This window comes from Aplidium turbinatum, chromosome 1 (genome assembly GCF_918807975.1).
Source record: "Aplidium turbinatum chromosome 1, kaAplTurb1.1, whole genome shotgun sequence".
NCBI lineage: Eukaryota > Metazoa > Chordata > Ascidiacea > Aplousobranchia > Polyclinidae > Aplidium > Aplidium turbinatum.
Window position 1 is genome coordinate 24,448,040 of NC_137472.1, and position 18,945 is coordinate 24,466,984.

The following is an 18,945-nucleotide window of genomic DNA, read 5'->3' on the forward strand; positions in this document are numbered from 1 at the left end:
GTAGCTTGTGTTTTAATGGGTGTTTATCAAATGCTGTATCCTTCAAAACTCATTGTTTGATTTTTTCAACTACTCATTTATTTCTTGTCAGAATGGCATGAGCAATTTTGTAGGCATAATCAACATATACTAGAGAAATCTATGAGAGGATTTTTGCTACTTCTGCGTAGTTTCACTTGAAATTTAAAAAAAAATGCTACAGTAGAATTCGCCTATAGTGACACCAGAAGAGACCGCGGAAAAAGTGTCACCATAACCAAAGTGTCACTATAGCCGAATTCTACTCAACTGTTGCGTATGCAAACGGGACTTTGCAACAGGTGTCATTATAGGCGAAGTGTCACTATAGCCAAAGTCACTATAGGCGAATTCTACTGTAATATATCAAGTTTTTCTAGTTCATAAATTTAAAATTCAATCATCTTTTAAATACACACCTGTGGAAGAAAACCTCCCATTATTATATATGGGTAATGGATAGGGACAATGCCAGCAAAAACTTAGGAGTCTTTTTTTGCAAGAGTCTTTTTTTTAGTTCTTCACTAGTTAATAAGTGTTAAATGCTCATTGATGCTTTGGAGTTGATTGTGTTTAAAAGTTTTTACAGTATTGCAGTCAAAAGCTTGAAAAATCTGAGCATATGGGAGCATTTTTCTTTGATCTAGCAACAATAACAGAATGTAAGCATTGTAAATTGATGAGTTATTGCAATCACACAGGAAAGTCTTAGGCTACGTTTACATGATAGACGAAATGAAAATGACTGAAAAAAATCTCAAAGCGGCGTAAAAAATGTTTGTTTACATGTAATCTGGTTGCATCTGCGTTTAGTTTTGGGTGAAAAGAGTATAGCCTCTACGCTTGAATGATTATCGCGTTTGTAACTATCGAGCAGTTGAGTACCGTACGTCGAAAATAAAACTGGTCATCAAAAAGTTGCTTGTTATCTTGCCGTTATTAGTGGATTCAGTAGCTGTGTTGATGCAACTACAACTCTGCCATGGATAGGCTACCCACTTCAACCACTTAACTTGAAGCTAAACTGCTGTGATTGGGCAATGATTACAGCACATTGCATAGGAAGTACAACAGACGAACCAAGAGGTAATTTTGTATCCTGATACCATAGTGTGCACACCTATTTGGCAGGTAAAAGATGTACTCCAATGTTTAAGTTATGCTGTTGTTTGCGTGTGATGTAAAGAGTGCATTACAACATGTCTGGATGTTTTATTAAAGTTATGGTTGTGTGCTTAATGCAAAAAAAGCTTTTTACAGTTAAGGTACGTCTACACGAGAAAGTGTTCTTGCTTAGAAATTCTTGCTTAAGCTAGTTTTAAGCTCGGTTCGTCTACACTCACAATCTCGTAAAAAGATTTTGCTTGCTTGAACCGCGGTCACGTGAGTATTTCAACCGCAATGACGTCACGTTTCAAAAAGTTTGTGCCAAAGCAAGAAGTAAACCAACTGTTTTTTAATAACTAGTCGGACTGAGTTGGCACTTTGAGTTGTTGCAGTTATTCAATGATTCAATAATTGCTTTCAAATGCTAACGTGTGTTATTTTTGTTGTGATGGTCATGGTCAGAAATAAAAGCAACTGAACTCAACTTGTGTAAAAAATGCTGTAAAAAGATAAGGTTGCAAACACACAATTTACTTCAGAAAGAAGTGTTCTGACACCTTAGTGAAGTTAAAAAGTTAGAAACAGGTGTGGCCAGAGAACACTGGGAGCATCAAATGCAAAACAACTACAAACTTTCCAGTTGCTTGACTAGCAGCCAGACTACTGAGTGTAGACATAAGGTCTTGCGGCGAAAATATTTCTAAGCATGAGAACTCGCTTAAGCACTCAGTTTTTCGCCCTGGAGCGTATTTTTTCTCAGGCACTCGCTTATTCGCTGAAAAGTAAGCAGCACAAAGTGCGATTATCTTAAACAAACAAGAAGTTTAGCTAGCTTAACCAAGAAAACAGTCGTTGTGTAGACGCACCTTAACAGTTAACACTGTAGCCTATATCAGTTCTTACTTTTGTTTCAGGTTGAAGAAATGTAATAAAAAAGGAATTTTCATGAATGTAGGTTTGAAGGCATGACAGTGTTCATGATGCAAGGGTTTACACCAACTGCTACGTTAATAAAGCTTTTTCTCAAAAACTTATTTCGTCTTGATTTGCCAGATCAACATTATATGTGTACTGTTTCTTGTTTACATGTTTTGTTGTGAAGCATGCTGCAAGGGTTTACAAACCCAACTTTACATTCATGCATTGTTGGTTTTTGGTTGTAGATTTTTTTCAAACATTTTATTCCTGTGTGAAAAAAGATGTTGATTAGCGTTTATGCGTCTCTATGCTGTATGTGGTCATACTCCACGCTAACTAAATTTTTTTTTAAATTGTAGAAAGTTTTGTAGTGCAGCGGGTACAATGACCTACAGAAGACAGTTAGCAAATATTATGTAGAGCATATTTAAAAAACACTTGTTTACAAAGACAGTTGAAAAGTTACCAGTAAGCTTTTTTTTTTAACAAAGCCTTTGCAGTAGGCTAGATGTAAAGCAAGTATGTGGGTTGTTGAATTAACAAGCAACCATGAGCATGCTGTGAATATCCAGGCCTGATGCTAATAGCGCAATGCAAGTTATCAGTAACAAGATTTCTTAAACTACTATCGGTGCCAATTGTCATTTTACGATAAACACAGATTATTTACGATAAACAAAAGCCCTTCTATTGTCAGACGTAATAAAAGCCTTCGTATTCCCTTCTTTAGATATCCCTGATGTACAGTAGGTTATCATTTTAATGTGCACTAGTAATGCTAATAATAATAATGCCTTTTTTACATAGCGCTGTATACATCGCAAACTGCGTTGCTCCTCAGCGCTATACAAAGCAGACAGTGTCAAGCAATCAGTCTGTTCACTCATCCAACTCGACAACATAAAGCAGATTTACTCATCAGAATAAGAAAGGTAAGTTTATTACACACTATAATCTTAAACCTGGTTATCTTTAGTTGCTCTGGCCACATTCAAAAACATGCACTTGCTGGGATTGCACAAAAGAACTAGGCAGAGATGTACCAATACATCGGTATTGGTGATATCGGCCATTTTTTTAGTATTAGCATCGGCAAAATTTGGCTGATACTTAACATGTAAAAAAGGCGTTTGATACGGATTTTCTACAGAAGCAAAGATAAAATTTTATTATAGTAGTAACTAACGTCACATTGATGTAGAAAAATAACAACATGTTCAAATTTTTGATCCCTCACACTCCCATGACTTCTTGCGGGCACCTTTTAACATTGGTTGCTTACAGTGATTCTTTCACTTAAACAAAACGTTTTGTTTCAGCAGTTTTGCGTTGTTCGATCCTTAAGTTATGTAAGGAGACTCGATTTCTGCAATATTTATCATTTGTGTTTCTTTTTTACTCTCAGCAATCAGCAGAGTATAAAACTTGTAAAAGTTTTTCATCCATACAACGTCATGAATTAAATTATATCTCAAATGGGCATAATAATGTGACATCATCTAAACGTAACAGAAATAGCGAAGAGCAAGTATCACTATAAAAAAAAACACAAAAATGTAACGCAAATAGGCAACATAAATAGACATAGATGTTCTTTGACTTGTCAGCAGCAAGTGGTGATAACTGTGGCTGTGGGAGTTCGTTGCGCTGCCTACTTACTTACTCTGACATTGTTTAAGCTTGATGAGTTTATTACAACAAAAGGTGGAATTTAATCACAAACTGATAGAACCAGCTTACTAAAAACAACCAAGTTAGATGGGTTTTTTAAACGTTTAGCAAAATAAAAACGATGCAGAATTATACATTTTGCTATCTGGGTAGTCTTGGCCTAGCAAAAGCTTCTCAACCAAACGACAAGCGCCCTTAAGGGTAGGACCTTTGACAAACTGATATCCAATTGAACGAACCCGAACCATCAGATGTTAGGTTGTCCGGCTAATTGTGACCATTTCAGCATTCAGACAGAGAGTTGATTATTACTTTACAATTTTTTTTGGTAATTATAGGGGTAGGCAGTACTGTGTGAATTTTGGGTCATATTTGCAAAACCAGCTTGCCTGTCTTTTTTTGGTTGTATTTTAGTCCAATTAGGCCAAATGTGAAAAAAATTGAAAATTTTTTATTTTGGGCGTTTTGCACCCCAAAAAACCGAAACAAGCCATAATTTCCCCTAAAAATTTATCGTGTCACTTTATTCCTTAATAAAATCTGCTGTAGACCACTTAGAAAGTTGTTTGATGACTCTATTCCTACTGATTACAACCCAAGGATTCCAAATATAGCATTAGTTTTGTCCTATCCCTTGTTAATTTAGAAATATTTGGGAAAATGTTCAACTGCAACCCATTTTTCACTAATTAATGGTTAGTTTTTTATCTTTTTGCAAAAATAATCATCCTCCAGCATAAAAATTCATTACTTGTATGACTGATGTAAGCTAGTTGCACCTCTAAACATGTTTTTTAGCTTTTATATAAGCACAAATTGCAAGTATTACTGGTCATTAGGCGGTGTAAGGTCGATTGGTCGACAGGACGTTTGGTCGACAAGACATTTGGTCGACAAGACATTTGGTCGACAGGACGTTAGGTCGACAGAACGATTCATGTTAGAGTTAGGTTAGGGTTAGGTTAATTAACTAACCCTAAAATAAATCGTTCTGTCGACCTAACGTCCTGTCGACCAACTTACGGGTACCCATTAGGCATAGCTCTTGTGAAAATAACATGCGAATCAGTGTTACTATGTTGTACATATAACTATATAATATCTAATACGGTATATGATATACAAAATAATGTTCATAATACTTGTGCAAAATTTGGGTTCATCAAGAACCTTTATTCAACCATTTGAAGTGATACCTTCTCAACCATAAAATGGTACTGCTATTTTGCATTCATCAAATGCTAGCATTTGCAGATTTCTTAGGGATAATGTCATAAATCTGTTGTTTGAAACATCCCATTCTCCATTTACATCACAGTCCAAAATAAAAGCTGAGTGCAAATCTAGGGTGTCTGGTTTTCTAGGATGTTTCCATGACAAATTGTTTCCCTTTTTCATTCTCACAAGATGATCCATTTGGAATGTGCCCTTCATTCCTGTTCTCACAAGAAGCAATACACCAAGTGTTGAATTCACTCTCAGTGATTAGAGTAGGCTAACATAATACTTTCCGATTTCAATTTCCATAGGCTATCATCTTCAGTTCCAACTTCTGCAACATTAGACTCAAGAGCCACCTCAGCATCTCTGGGTGTTGGCAATAGGGCACTAGAATAAGAAGATTCTTGTCCAGCCAAAAGAGTACAAAGGTTGACTAATCTCTCTTCATGTAAGCTCTTGTTGACTTTGAACATAGTTGGATTGTCCAAAACATCACACTTGTGCGTATCGCGATAGTATAGCAATTTCGTATAATTTTGTACAATCTTTTCTTTCATGTCAGGATGTGAGCGGAGAATTAATTGGTGAAGCTCCTCAACACTGGTTGCGGGGCTACCCCATCCTTTGCAAGCTGGAGACCCTTTGTGTACTGACTCTTTTTCTTGCCCTTGCCGATTTTTTCAACAATCCTGATAAAAGCTGCTTCTGTTCATTGTACCATTTGTTTTCCATATCATTTAGTACTTTGACAACATCATTGAAGCCATTGCCTGTATCTTTACGGAAAGAATTCGATAAGAGAAGAGTAGGCTACAGTCATTTCTAATTCCTTTGGCAGTGAAATTCTTGTTTCTGTATTTGGAAACTGCTGCTCAACTTCAAGATTATTAGTTGGTAACCCACTTCTAAGGTGTTCTGTGGTCAATAAGTTGAGTTCTGTTTCACGAGATTGTTTCCAAGACGATACTTTCCAAAGCCATATTCTCTACCAGCCTGTTTATCAACCTCAGCAGCAACTGCACATCTTTTGCAACATCTTCTTTGACAAAGCTGATGTTGGGTTGACGAGTGGGATATGAGGATAATGGATGACAGTTTTTTTGCAAGAAGATCTGTATATAGTTGGGGGAATGTTTTCAGAAGTTCTTGTTGTGAATTTACTTCAACAAAATAAAGGAATGGCAGTTTTACTTTGTGTGTAAAGTATGCAAGAACTTCCAACTCAAAAAAGAAACTCTGAATTCAGCAGCAATCGTGCTATTTCAACATGCTGATTACTCAAATGCAATTCATTAAGGAGCATTCTCAAATAAGACAAGCTTTGAATGATAGATCCAGCACAGTAACCAAGTTAAGTGAATCTCCGTTCATAGTACATGGTGATGTGCTTGACCTGACTTTCTCTTTGTAAGAGATCAGCTTGGTTAGAACTTCGTGCTGATTTTTCATGACTAACCAGTTTCAAAATGGATGTGATGGCACACTCAACGACAGTTGTTTTACCACAAAGAAATGTTTTCACAGCTGGGTTGATGCCTTCAAGTTTTATGCTTATCTCAAGATTGTTCTCTATTGCAGCTAGGACAGATAGATTAGATCGATCAAATGCTTCAACAGGATGGGATTTGCACAGTGGATGGTTGGGTGGAGAAGAGTTGATTCCAGAAGTTTTGTAACTTCCTGTTCAATAGTTAGATTTTTACTCACAGAATTAGTCATGATAGAGTCAGTTTTCTGCCACAGATCTTTATGAGAGACGTCCTTAGGTATTGTAGATGCCAATCTTTTGTATGTTTCAACAAATAGTCTGATGATGTTTTTCCGGTCCTCATATACAAAAAACAACAGTCTTAGAGAAAATCCGCGCTTATCTGAGAAAATATCTTTTCAAAATAATGTCCAAAATCGACTCACCATCAGAACATTTTGCGAATACTTCAAAATCTATAAGAGATAGGACAAAACTAATGCTATATTTGGAATCCTTCGGTAGTAATTAGTAGGAATAGAGACATTAAGCAACTTTCTAGAAGGTCTGCAGTCAATTTTATTGAAAAATCATGTGGTGCGATGAATTTTTAGGGGAAATTATGGCTCGTTTCGGTTTTTTAGGGTGCAAACCGCCAAAAATAAAAAAAAGTTCAAAATTGTTTTCACATTTAGCTTAATTAGACTAAAATACACCCAAAAAAGACAGGCAAGCTGGTTTTGAAAATATGACCTAGTACTGCATACCCCTAGTAATTACACAACAAACAAGAGCAATAGCAGTGGTGGGAAGTTGCATTTTTCCTTTGTTCCGAGAAACGCAACCTTGATGACGTCATGAACAGCGTAGCTTCTGATTGGTTGATGGTTCGTGGTTCACTGGGATATCAGTACATGTTAAAGTGCCTACCACCCTTAGGTTGCACATTACTTGTCGAATAGTTTTTGTACCACTACACAAATGACTTGGTTTACATTTTACATCTTATGATCCGTTATAACAGCCTATTAATTTGGAGAGTTTGCGCAAACCCTTCATTAATTTTTCAGAAACCCCAATTATGATGTAATGTTTCTTTCCTTATACCCCAGTCCTCAATCACGGTGCCCTTTCATAACTAAAAGCTACTATTATGACACAACATTGAGTTGGGATTGGATTCTTGAATCTTTAAGTGCCAATAACTTCCAAATCCGTTCATTGTCACTTATAATGACGTAATAATGCCCCCTTTGGCACCTAATGTTGCCTATTTGAAGTTCCCCTTGCTGTTCTATAAATTTCCAAAGTTGGTTGGCTTTGTGGTGAATTTTGGAATTTATTTATTGTAGGCGCCAAACTTAAACACAACTAATTTTGAATTTAGGGGATTTTTTGGTTTTAAACTAATTTGTCACTGTGTCAGTCGCGGTGGTGCCACGGCTTGTGTTTTAGCACAAGATCTTGTGGTTTTACTTTTGATCTTGAGCTTTAAGTTTTATGCAAATAAGGTAAAACTTAGCATTTGATATAATTACTTGCAAATACTAAAATTGCTTCTTTTTGTAACACTAAAGTATCGGCCAAAATATAGGTATCGGCCTAAAGTAGTGATATCGGTATCGGCCAAAATATTGGTATCAGTACATCTCTAGAACTAGCTATTGCTACAAGGCTCTATATTTTCATTGACTGTGACATTAACCAAATGGCAGCACGAGTAAGTTGGGCATTCTCCTTCATGGCGTTGTAGGCCTTTCTTTTTAGGTTCAGGTCTGGTCCTGGCAATGCATTAAAATTTTATAGTTGATGGGACAGCAAGTATAACAGACCCAACTGTGAATGGTAATCAGAAAGACAATCACATTGTTTGTGATTGAATAATAGAGAGTTAGTGGGAGGCTGAGTTGGTAATTAAGTCACTCAGTAATGAAAACTACCTAACTTACCTAAATATAATTATTTTGTAAGGTTGTATTATGAATATAGCTTGCCAGTTGACACTTGGCTGCATCACTGATACTAAAACTTAAGTGAGAGGTTTTTAGTTGAGCTATAATCTACCGGAATGGCTCGTTTCGGAGAAACCAATTCGGAGAAATCCCGATTCGGAGACAGCCTTTTTCGGAGAAAGCACTTTTCGGAGATTTTTTAAAATCCAACAGCGCCTTCTCTTTAGTTAGAGAATTTTGTATTTTATTCCACAATATCGATTCATTTGCATTCTGACAAAGAAAAATAAATTGAAATTTTGCGAATAATAAAAAGCGAATTAAATTTATTTTTGAACTATTAAATTAAAATGTTTGCTCACATAAAATTGACAAGTATCCTACGTCGCCATCTGTATGCAAACTTAGAATATATTCGAATCCTCAACTATTAGAAAATTCCAATCCCTAGTTTAACAAGTCAATACAAATACGCCGGAGATGATTCAATCGATGTCAAATAACAAAACAAACAAAAAATAACAGTTCATGCGTCCATTTGGAAATTATGGCTGATACTACATAGAAAGTCCCACATGGACTGAGGTGGAACATTGCTATGCCCATCGAAGCAAACAACAAGTTTCTTGATGCGGTCGTCAGCATCTCTATATTTTTCAACTCTTGTGGTGCTGGACTATGGCCGGCTATCACCATATCGCAAGCAATTATCAGGAACCGGTAGGCTATAAAAACACCTTAATGTTAAGCAACAGAAGGAAAGATTGTTAAAACTAACTTTTAAATTGGGTGATCATTCATTTCTCTATTGTATATACATAAGCTAATTCCATTCAATATACATATGCCGCTGTTATTTTACAATTCTCCGAAAAAGGCGTTCTCCAAAAAAAAACTGTCTCCTTCTCTGAATCGGATTCTCCCAAAAGTAGCAAAACCATAATCTACTTATAAACCAGTTCACCAAGATATCTTGTAGGCCGCTATCTTTTAAAAGTCCAACATCATCATTGGCAAATAAACACATTGAATCAAGATTACAGCCACTCAATTACAACTGATCACAAGCAGCCACTGGTGTATACACTAAATTAAAGGGTCCATGTCTTTTAGGCGCAGACAGTTAGGCGCCGATCAAATAGGCGCGCACACTGTGGTGCCCGTTTATTTAGGTGCTATTCCCAGTAAAGTCTGCAGAAATTCACGGCGGACGTGTCCGCCGTCACAGCATGTGATGTCCGCGAGAAATACCATCTAGATCGGTCATATTTGTCCGCCGAGAAATGACACAGTGCACTAGCGATACAAATCGTCATTGCATAGCACGAACAATTGTTGCGAGAATATTATTTCGTGCTCATTCTAGCGGTATACGACAACTGGGCGATACCCACTTGGGCGAGACTAGGTGGGCGACGAGTCAAGTGGGCGAAGGACCAAGTGGGCGACGGACCAAGTGGGCGACAGACCAAGTGGGCGATGGTAGCAAAAGTTTAGCCGTTCGGAACGATGGTGACATATGTAATTTATCTAGTTTCTTTGCGACGTCACGGTTTATCGTGAAGCTTAAGAGAAACCCCTCAGAAAACAGACAAACGAATGGGTAAAGAGTGGTTGAAGTCATTGAACTTGTCAGTTTTTATTAAGTCATATTTTCTGTCTTAGATTATAAAATATTACTTTTAATTTTTACTTTAAAATACAATGATTGAGTTGTGGAAGGGAGGCAATGAGAGTTCTCACGCATAAATTATATATGTCACCACCGTTCTGAACGACTAAACTTTCGCTGCCGTCGCCCAGTTGGATCGTTGCCCACTTGGCTCGTCGCCCACTTGGCTCGTCGCCCACTTGATTCGTCGCACACTTGGTCAGTCGCCCACTTGACTCGTCGCCCACCTGGTCTCGCCCAGTTTGTCTTGCCCAGTTGTCGTGTACCGCATTCTAGTGCGCATCTGGAAGATTTAAATACTGTATCCCTTGGCTTCCATTCAAGCAGGAAAACTTTCGATTTTCACGTTGCTTCAACGATTGATGACATTTAATCAGAGTAACAAAGGTGAGTTCTTCGCTAAGAATCGATGGGAGTACCAGTACTTCTTCACTAATCACACGCTACTTAGTTCAAGTCTTACGTCACAATGCCGGCTTTGATCTACGAGTAATATTTATAAGGCAAGGTTAGTTATAAAATTAATACGAGTAGGCCATTAACAGCAAGATGCGGCAAAATTTGTTAACTCTTGGCATTACAGTAAGAAAGAAAAGGCTCTGGGAAAATTCGCACTTAAAAACATAAAGATAAAAGCCTAGTGAAACTTTGCACAGGAGAAGATAGTAGCGTTTGTGTAGAAGTTTTCTGACTCGTGCCCACAACATTGTGACGCAAGAAACCACACGAACTTGTTCGGTGAAATTTAATCAGTTCTGCGGCGTATTAAGCAGCTACACTGCGCTTTGACTCTTCAAGCGCACGTCGTTGGTCTGATGAAAGCCTTTCAGAGTCACTTCACTGAAACTTTAAAAAGGCGACTAAACCTTAACTATAGTTCTCAAATGACGAAGAACAATCAAGATAAAGTTTAAGGTGTGTCCGCCGTGACATTTAATTTTTCCACCGAGATAGCTGCTCAGACCGGACACTAGGGTGGTCCTCAAATGTACGCAAAAATTTCAAACTTAAAAAATTGTAGTGCACACACTTCTATTTGGTTCCATTTTATATAAAAACATTTCCCTAAAAGTTTGAAACAATTTGATAAAGGTTTAGAATCTTTAGAGGTGCCAGATTACGGGTGAAAACTTAATAAATTGAGTGATTTACGAAACCCACCCATGATAAAGTAGCATTTGCAATTGTACTTTAAAAAGACATAACACAATAACACATCATGGCAGAACAAACAATAAACATGAGAAAATGATATGTAAGAATACTGTACTCTCATCCCACTCTGCAGTAGGAAACACTGATATAATTTTCTAGCGCTATGCTTCGTGCATCATTATAACTCCAAAGTATATTACTGGAAAACTATAAATTTAACTCACAACAAGATTAATTAGTGCATTCTAAAGATAAATACATGATACAATTCAGTCTGGGGACTGATACACTATCTGAAGATTTTTTTTTTGCTGCAAGTCGGAAGAGCATGCTGGTGCTGTTCCGCAACTTGTAGAATGTATTGAATTTGCTCTTTCAGCAAAGTCATTGATTACATGGAGCCCACCAACAATGGCTTGCGCTTTCTTATAATTGTCATCAACATTCCATGATGTGATTTCCACCTTCAGAAAGTCACATGGTAAGTTGAAAATCTGGAAAAATCTCATGGTGTTTCATCATCATCATAATCCATCGTCAGTTTGTTCCCCAATAGTGGGGGTGGCCGATTGTTTCTGCGCAGCAACTGTTTTAATCCCTTTTCTCCATTTCACCCTGTCCGTTGTATCTTCCTCCTTCAGTCCGACTTTTTTAAATTCATCCTTCACTTGTTGTATCCACGTTCTTCTTGGACGACCGCGTTTCCTCTTCCCATCCACCTTTAGATCTAGTGCCTTTCTAAGAAAACTTCCTTCCTCCCTTCTTATCACATGTCCATACCATCTTACTCCATTTGCCCTTGCCAGTTGGTCTATGGTCTCTCTCATCTCTAGCATATCCAACAATTCTTCAGTCCTTTTTTCCCTTCTCGTTTTCACCCCACACATTGCTCTCACCATTAACATTTCCGTTCTTCTCAGGATTGCCAGTTCACTCTCTCTCAATGCCCATGTCTCGCTGCCATATAGCATTGCAGGCCGCACACAGCTCCGATATGTTTGATGTGACAAAGTGCGACAGATCTTTTGATGAAATATCATCTGGTACTCGGGAAAGACGCTTTGAAAGTGTACTGCTTTGATGAGTTAACGCGGAAACCATGGCTTTTTTTTAGAGTAACAGAAACAGCATCATCAAAAAATGCCAGGCCCACAAGTTCTTCACTTATATACCACAAGTGCCTCGAAAATGTTTTCATGGCTTCTTGCGATAAACCTGCATCATGCTGCTCATACTCATTTACCCTTAGTGAGAGCATCTTTTTGAGCAATGTCAAAAAGTCTTTAAATATCATCTTCATATTGCTTCTCTTTTTCAATTTGCAGTTTTGATCTTGCTTTGAACCCCATACGCGCCGACTTACGGGGGCGCCGGCCCCCCGTAAATTCATGGTTGAGGGGCAACAAAAATGGTTATTACAAGTGGTGTTTCAAAGATAAAACCCTTCGCGAAAGAGATTTTGATCATTTAAACAGACTTAAAGAATGCCGAAAGCGAAAAATAGCCTACGTTGCTCTTGCCCGCACAACAGCAGTTGATCGCATGGCTTTCTCATAGAGTCATACGGTGTGGAAATTTCAAAATAGATGGTAGAGTAACTTATGCTGCTGGAATAGGCACGTAACTATTCACGGCAATATTAAGTAAACCAGCTAAATTAGACGCGCTATTTTCAACGAGGTCTTCCAGCTGTGAGATCAATTATGACTCAACAGAACGCATTGTTTTGTTCGCAATGTGTGAGAATTAAATCGAAAACCGATAAATGAAAAGGTGGCAGATATTGCTTGCATTAACGACGTCTCTTACCGCTATTATCACCAAGCCAACCTGACATCATTGTTTTATGCAGCCGTTAAGGTTTTACACCAACTTCAACGATCATGGAATGTTACGTAATAAGAACGATTATATCCTACACTCAAAAATTAAAAAAACTGATCTCTTAAAGCAGCTCTTTCCGCTGTTTTGTCTCGTGAGCTTTGCATATTGCTCAACAAGTGCATAAAGTTTAGAATTGACAAGAAATCATTAAATTGGAAAATTAAGTTTGAATCACTACAAATTAACGTATTATACAGTATTCGATAAAAGACTATAAAGACTTTTGATAAAAAACAGAAGAGAAAACACTTCGCCGTTGTTAACGCTTTGAAGGTAAGTAATTAACAAAACGAGCGAAATGAAGCTAATAAAACTGATGGCGGGTTTTCACTCTGCTTGAAATCATGATTTTTTGCGTTTTATTTCGATAACTTCACTGTCTTGATCGTTGTTATTCACTCGCACGAATGGGAAATGAATTGGCTTGTTTTCCAACTGTTCCAATTATGAGCTAACAATATCAAAATTATTACGACTAGGCGTACTGCATGCGTAAAACTAATCGTTTCAAGCAGCGGTTCTAATAAATTCGGTTTGCGACCTAGGTGCCAATATAAGCAAGACACTAAGCTTAATCAAAGACTATTTTAATTAAGTAAAATAGCGTTATGGTTATGACGTCATCACCTTTCTCGCCCCCCAAGGTTTTTTGAAAAGTCGGCGCCTATGTTGAACCCCTTTTGCAAAGATTTCCAGTGCTGAAATAACTTTTCAACTTTCTTTTCGGCATAACAATCTGTTGAAGTTGGAATAGCTGCCTTCAGCTAGAGGTCCATAACACACTTTATCACAATGGATAGACATACTTTCCTTCACGGTTTTCTTTTCTGAATTGTGATAATTGAAAAAAAGCTGCAAAGCTTCTTGTTTTGATGGTAACTTGTTTCCAATACAATTTACAATTGGCTGACCTATGCCAGGTATGTCACTGTCAGTCTTTGCTCTTGTTGTCATTATTATTACTCAGTGTATGATCTTCTCTTTGCAATAGAAAATAGCAGTCAGGATTATTTTTAAGGAGCGCTTCAAAAATATGTTTATATCTGTAGTTTAACTTGAGTAAAGCTCTATACCAGGGGTCACCAACTGGAGGCCCGCGGGCCGCATGCGGCCCGCCACGCTGTATCGCTGCGACCCGCGGAAAGTATCAGCATACAAGTATAACCAAACATACTTTTCTTGAGGAGTTAAAAAGCACGAAAGCAAAAAATACTTTCCGTCAAGCATATTTTCGCTTTGCATGCGATTCCACCGACCGACCAATCAGATTGTAGTTCTAGGTGGGGGTTGCTTAAAGTTATTCCAATGCTGGGTTTTTTTTTTCGCTGACACTTTTCGGTCATTTGTCCGAAATGACTTGAAAAAATTCGGTCATTTTTTATTTATTTCGGTCATTTTTTCTGAGGAAAATATTTCCTTTCAAGTAGCTGATACAAACCAAAATTTGCACTTCCTGACTAGCTACAACATAGGCGCCGACTTTTTATGCGGTATTGATACATAAAACAATAGATGAACTAGCGATCGGCAGCAGGACAACATTTTTTGAATGCAAACCGCAACAGCTTTGCGATAAATGATCACTAGAACGAGTAGCGATGCTACAATTCCACACCAGACAAAATCTGTCATTTTTACATTGATTTAACGTCTGCAGACGTTGAATCAATGTAAAAATGACTGATTTTGCTGCCTGCAACATAGCAAAAATCTACCATTTTGTGTCGATTCAATGTCATCAGATGTTGAATGCACCCAAAAACAACATAATTTGCTACGTAGACGGAGCGTGCGTTTAGCTTTATGTGCTTGCAAACAGACTCGATGTCGCTTTTGAAAGTCGAAACCTCTGCAGTGAATTGTCGTGGCAGTAAACCGCTCGCTGTGAAAATGAACTTGCAGTCTCGGCACGACGTGAACACTGAACACCAACCAACGCAACAAGGGCTGGTACAAACCGCATTGCGCACATGCGGAATAATCAACGCAACAACGAACTCGCGCAAACTGCATGACGCACACACGACCGTTGCCATAGAAACCTGATCAAAGGGGGGAATATGCGCATCTTTTGTTTCATCTGCAACGCGAAAACAGGTCAGTCATAAAGTTGAAAGCAGGTCAGTCATAAGTTGCGATATTGTAGTGAAAAGGGAGCTATAATCAAACGTCTCCGTAACTATTTTTCAAGAGCTGTTTACGGATGTGAGCAACTTCTAAATTTATTCAAGGTGACGTGCTGTTGAATTGATGTAAACGTGAATGATTTTACTTTCAACAGGTACATTTTCAAGCATATAATCAAGTTAGTATTTGCATTCCATTTTCAAGACATTGTCATTCTATTTACAGTATACCTTTTACTTTTTAGTAAACCTTTTCGTCTCTTGTTTCATGGTAATAAATCTAATTCGTTGCTAAACTGCTAGTTTACGCAGACGCATGACATGTGTTTGCTTAACCGAAGTGGTCGAGTTTTGTTATAATAATTAACGGTAGGTCGAACGTAGCGATAACTCCGAGTGTGGCAATAAAAGCAATCGTAGTGTGACGACATAATTATGTCATCCATCTGCGTGACATTTTGCTGAATTTACATTGCTGCAGATGAAACACGCTTTCGCCCCCACGGCCAAAAAAATAGTTAGGCGCCTATGAGCTACAACATTAAGTTTCGCTGAGAAACGTTGTCGTGTTTTATCTGAGAAAACTTTCTTCAACGTTCATCAGCGAAACTCAACTTGACTATATATTTTTTGGACATTTTGACCGAATTGACTATATTTTTTTCGGACATTTTGCTAAAAAATCGGTCAATGACCGATAAATGACCGAAAAAAAAAACCCAGTTCCAATGTGATGTCCAGCCGCACTGTCCCAGTGGTTGATTAAAATGTCTGTTTTCGAATTTCGAAAATGTCTGTGAGCATAGGGTTGCTTATTTTAAGTTTGCAAATGTCAAGTAAACACTAGTGTGCGTTTCACCGTTATTGTGATTCACGAGCAGTGTTCTCTTTATGCAAGTTTTTGTTAGCAAAATAGGTAGGTGTGCCAACTCAATTTATAATAAATTGGCAAAATATTATATATACATTTAAAGACTTTTTTTGATTGTACTATGAAAATATCTAGCTTAGTAGCCTACTGCAAAATGTTTTTTTTTAAAAGAAATATGGAACGATTTTACGTGTCATCCTTGCGCAGAGACCATGCTAATCTTCTCTGTATCGTTCCAATTTTAGTATATGTACTGCCGAAGCGGTGGGATGGCGCAACGGATAAGGCGTTGGCTTTCCAATCACGCAATATAGTTCGACTCCCCGCTTATGCTGGTTGTTGAAAAACACCGCTCACCTCTACCCAGGGTGTAATAAATTGGGTGGACGTAGTTGCTGAAGTAAAGGCGGCCGAGAGAAAGGAACTGGCCACCCTACTCTCCTTAGTGCCGAAGGCTTAGTACAATGAGAACCTTATCTTCTCATACCCGACACTTGAATCAAGTATGGGACCACCTTTACCTTCACCTTACTGCCGAAGCAAGTACTGCAAAATGTTGTTAATCAACAAATTCTTGCCACGCTGACGAGCACCGCAAGTGACAGCTGTCTATAATGAAAGAAAGACGGTTTTATAGACTCTCACAAAAAGGATGAACAACCAACTCATTGCTTTTTTAGAAGAAAGACTGTTCATGAATTACGATTTTTCGGTGATTTCCACAAGCGTTTGTTTCATGGTGCCTGGTTTTTTTTCCTGTTATTGGAGCCTATTTTTTGCTGATATATTAGCAGGTCACTATTGTTGCCTGTACTGCGATGTGTCAAGCATTTTCTTGGTTACTGCAGCTGTTAATTGCAAAATATCTTTAGTGAAGCGAAGTGACAACACCACTCTTGCTGGGCGATGAATATTCTGATGAAACCGCTGGCCTCGCTATCATCATCATCATCATAGTCCATCGTCGGTTTGTTCCCCAATAGTGGGGGTGGCCGATTGTTTCTGCGCAGCAATTGTTTTAACCCCTTTTCTCCATTTCACCCTGTCCCTTGCATCTTCCTCCTTCAGTCCGACTTTTTAAAATTCATCCTTCACTTGTTGTTTCCACGTTCTTTTTGGACGACCGCGTTTCCTCTTCCCATCCACCTTTAGATCTAGTGCCTTTCTAAGAAAACTTCCTTCCTCCCTTCTTATCACATGTCCATACCATCTTACTCCATTTGCCCTTGCCAGTTGGTCTATGGTCTCTCTCATCTCTAGCATATCCAACAATTCTTCAGTCCTTTTTTCCCTTCTCGTTTTCACCCCACACATTGCTCTCCCCATTGACCTTTCCGTTCTTCTCAGGATTGCCAGTTCACTCTCTCTCAATACCCATGTCTCGCTACCATATAGCATTGCAGGCCGCACACAGCTCCGATATACTTTTCCTTTCATCCTTAGTGAAAATTTTCTACCATGCAACATTTCCCCACATTCCCTGAACTTTGCCCAGCCCAATCTTGCCCTTGTTGTTACCGCTGCTTCACATCCACCACTTCTATTTATCCGATCACCCAGATAACAGAAGTCTGTCACTGTTTCGATGCCATGGCAGAACTCATCATCATGGCCTTCCACTTCATTCCTTCCTTTACTGCATTTCCCACAAACAAAACACTTCGCCAATCTTGTTGCGGCTCTCTCTGAAATTAGCACATCTTGCATGTACCCACTTTCCACATTCTATATGCTACATGCTATAAATATTCCACATGCTATAAATGCGCAAAACAAGTGGCCTCGTTTATCAGGCATTTATAAAATAGTCAAACGTGTTGTAAAAGAAGCTTGGCCTAGCAGTAGCGTTGTTCGATTAATTTTGTTGCTGCGGTATTGTAACATAAATATGAACAACATGTAACGCTGGATACTGGGTACGAAATGCGTTCTTTTCTAGCATAAGAGTCAACCTACCTAAAATTCTATTAGTGCGGCCCGCCACAGCTCTCCTTAGTGCCAAAGTGGCCCGCATGTAAAAAAGGTTGGTGACCTCTGCTCTATACCATTAACTTTAACTATAATAATTTATAAAGGACAACCAATCATCTACATGAACCTCGGTCTTTTTTAAATTCTAAAAACTAAAATGTGACTGAATCTAGAATATCTGCTCAACTGCAGACAAAGCTTTAGTAGCTGGTGTGACATAATTTTATCTACTGTTAAGACTATCAATATGGCAGCCAAGTAATGGTGGTCAGTGAAATGGAACAACATCATGCTTGTTTTGTTTGTCGTATCCAGGCTTACACCCGGTGGTTGAAGATTTAGATTAAGTGGACGGGAATGCAAGGAAGCCAATCTTCGTGTCCACCTTCAGGCATGCCTTTTAAGTGTCCCGCCACAGACACAGCCGCATGCTCTTGAGCGGTGTCGAACCGGCACCCTTTATTTAAGAAACCGGCAAACATCATGCTGATAAAAGGGATTAACCCAGTTTAAAAGAGGACATTGTCTACAACTGTATTAATAGTTGGATAATTACAACTTCAGTGCGTCAACTCAAGTATGGTTTTACAGACTGTTGCTTCCCATATGTTCGCCTAGGCCCTAGGGAAAAAAACCTGAATTTTCAAGGTAAATCTGGCACCTCTAAACAAAGTTCAATTTCTCTGAAATTTTTACAGGGTCCATTTTTGGTCATTTGGAGATGTTTTGGGTAGTGTCACATTGCATTTTCTAAAATTCGGTTTTCGGGACCACCCTACCGGACACGTTTGTCCGCCGTCAACAAAAACAAATTTCGAGGCCTGAGTTTGTATCAGCTCATCTTGGGCAAAACGTAGTTGAGGTTTTGATGAAAAAACTAAATTACTCTTCACTCAAGCCTACCACCCACT

The 18,945-nt window shown here is 38.4% G+C and overlaps 1 protein-coding gene and 1 pseudogene across 1 annotated transcript in view; both read right to left on the reverse strand.

The window, feature by feature from the left end:
- The window catches only part of LOC145770977 (ubiquitin carboxyl-terminal hydrolase 7-like), a 163,712-nt gene that overhangs the window by 96,738 nt on the left and 48,029 nt on the right, over positions 1–18,945 (reverse strand). The window lies entirely within an intron of this gene.
- On the reverse strand, positions 16,233–16,330 carry LOC145784817 (U6 spliceosomal RNA; annotated as a pseudogene).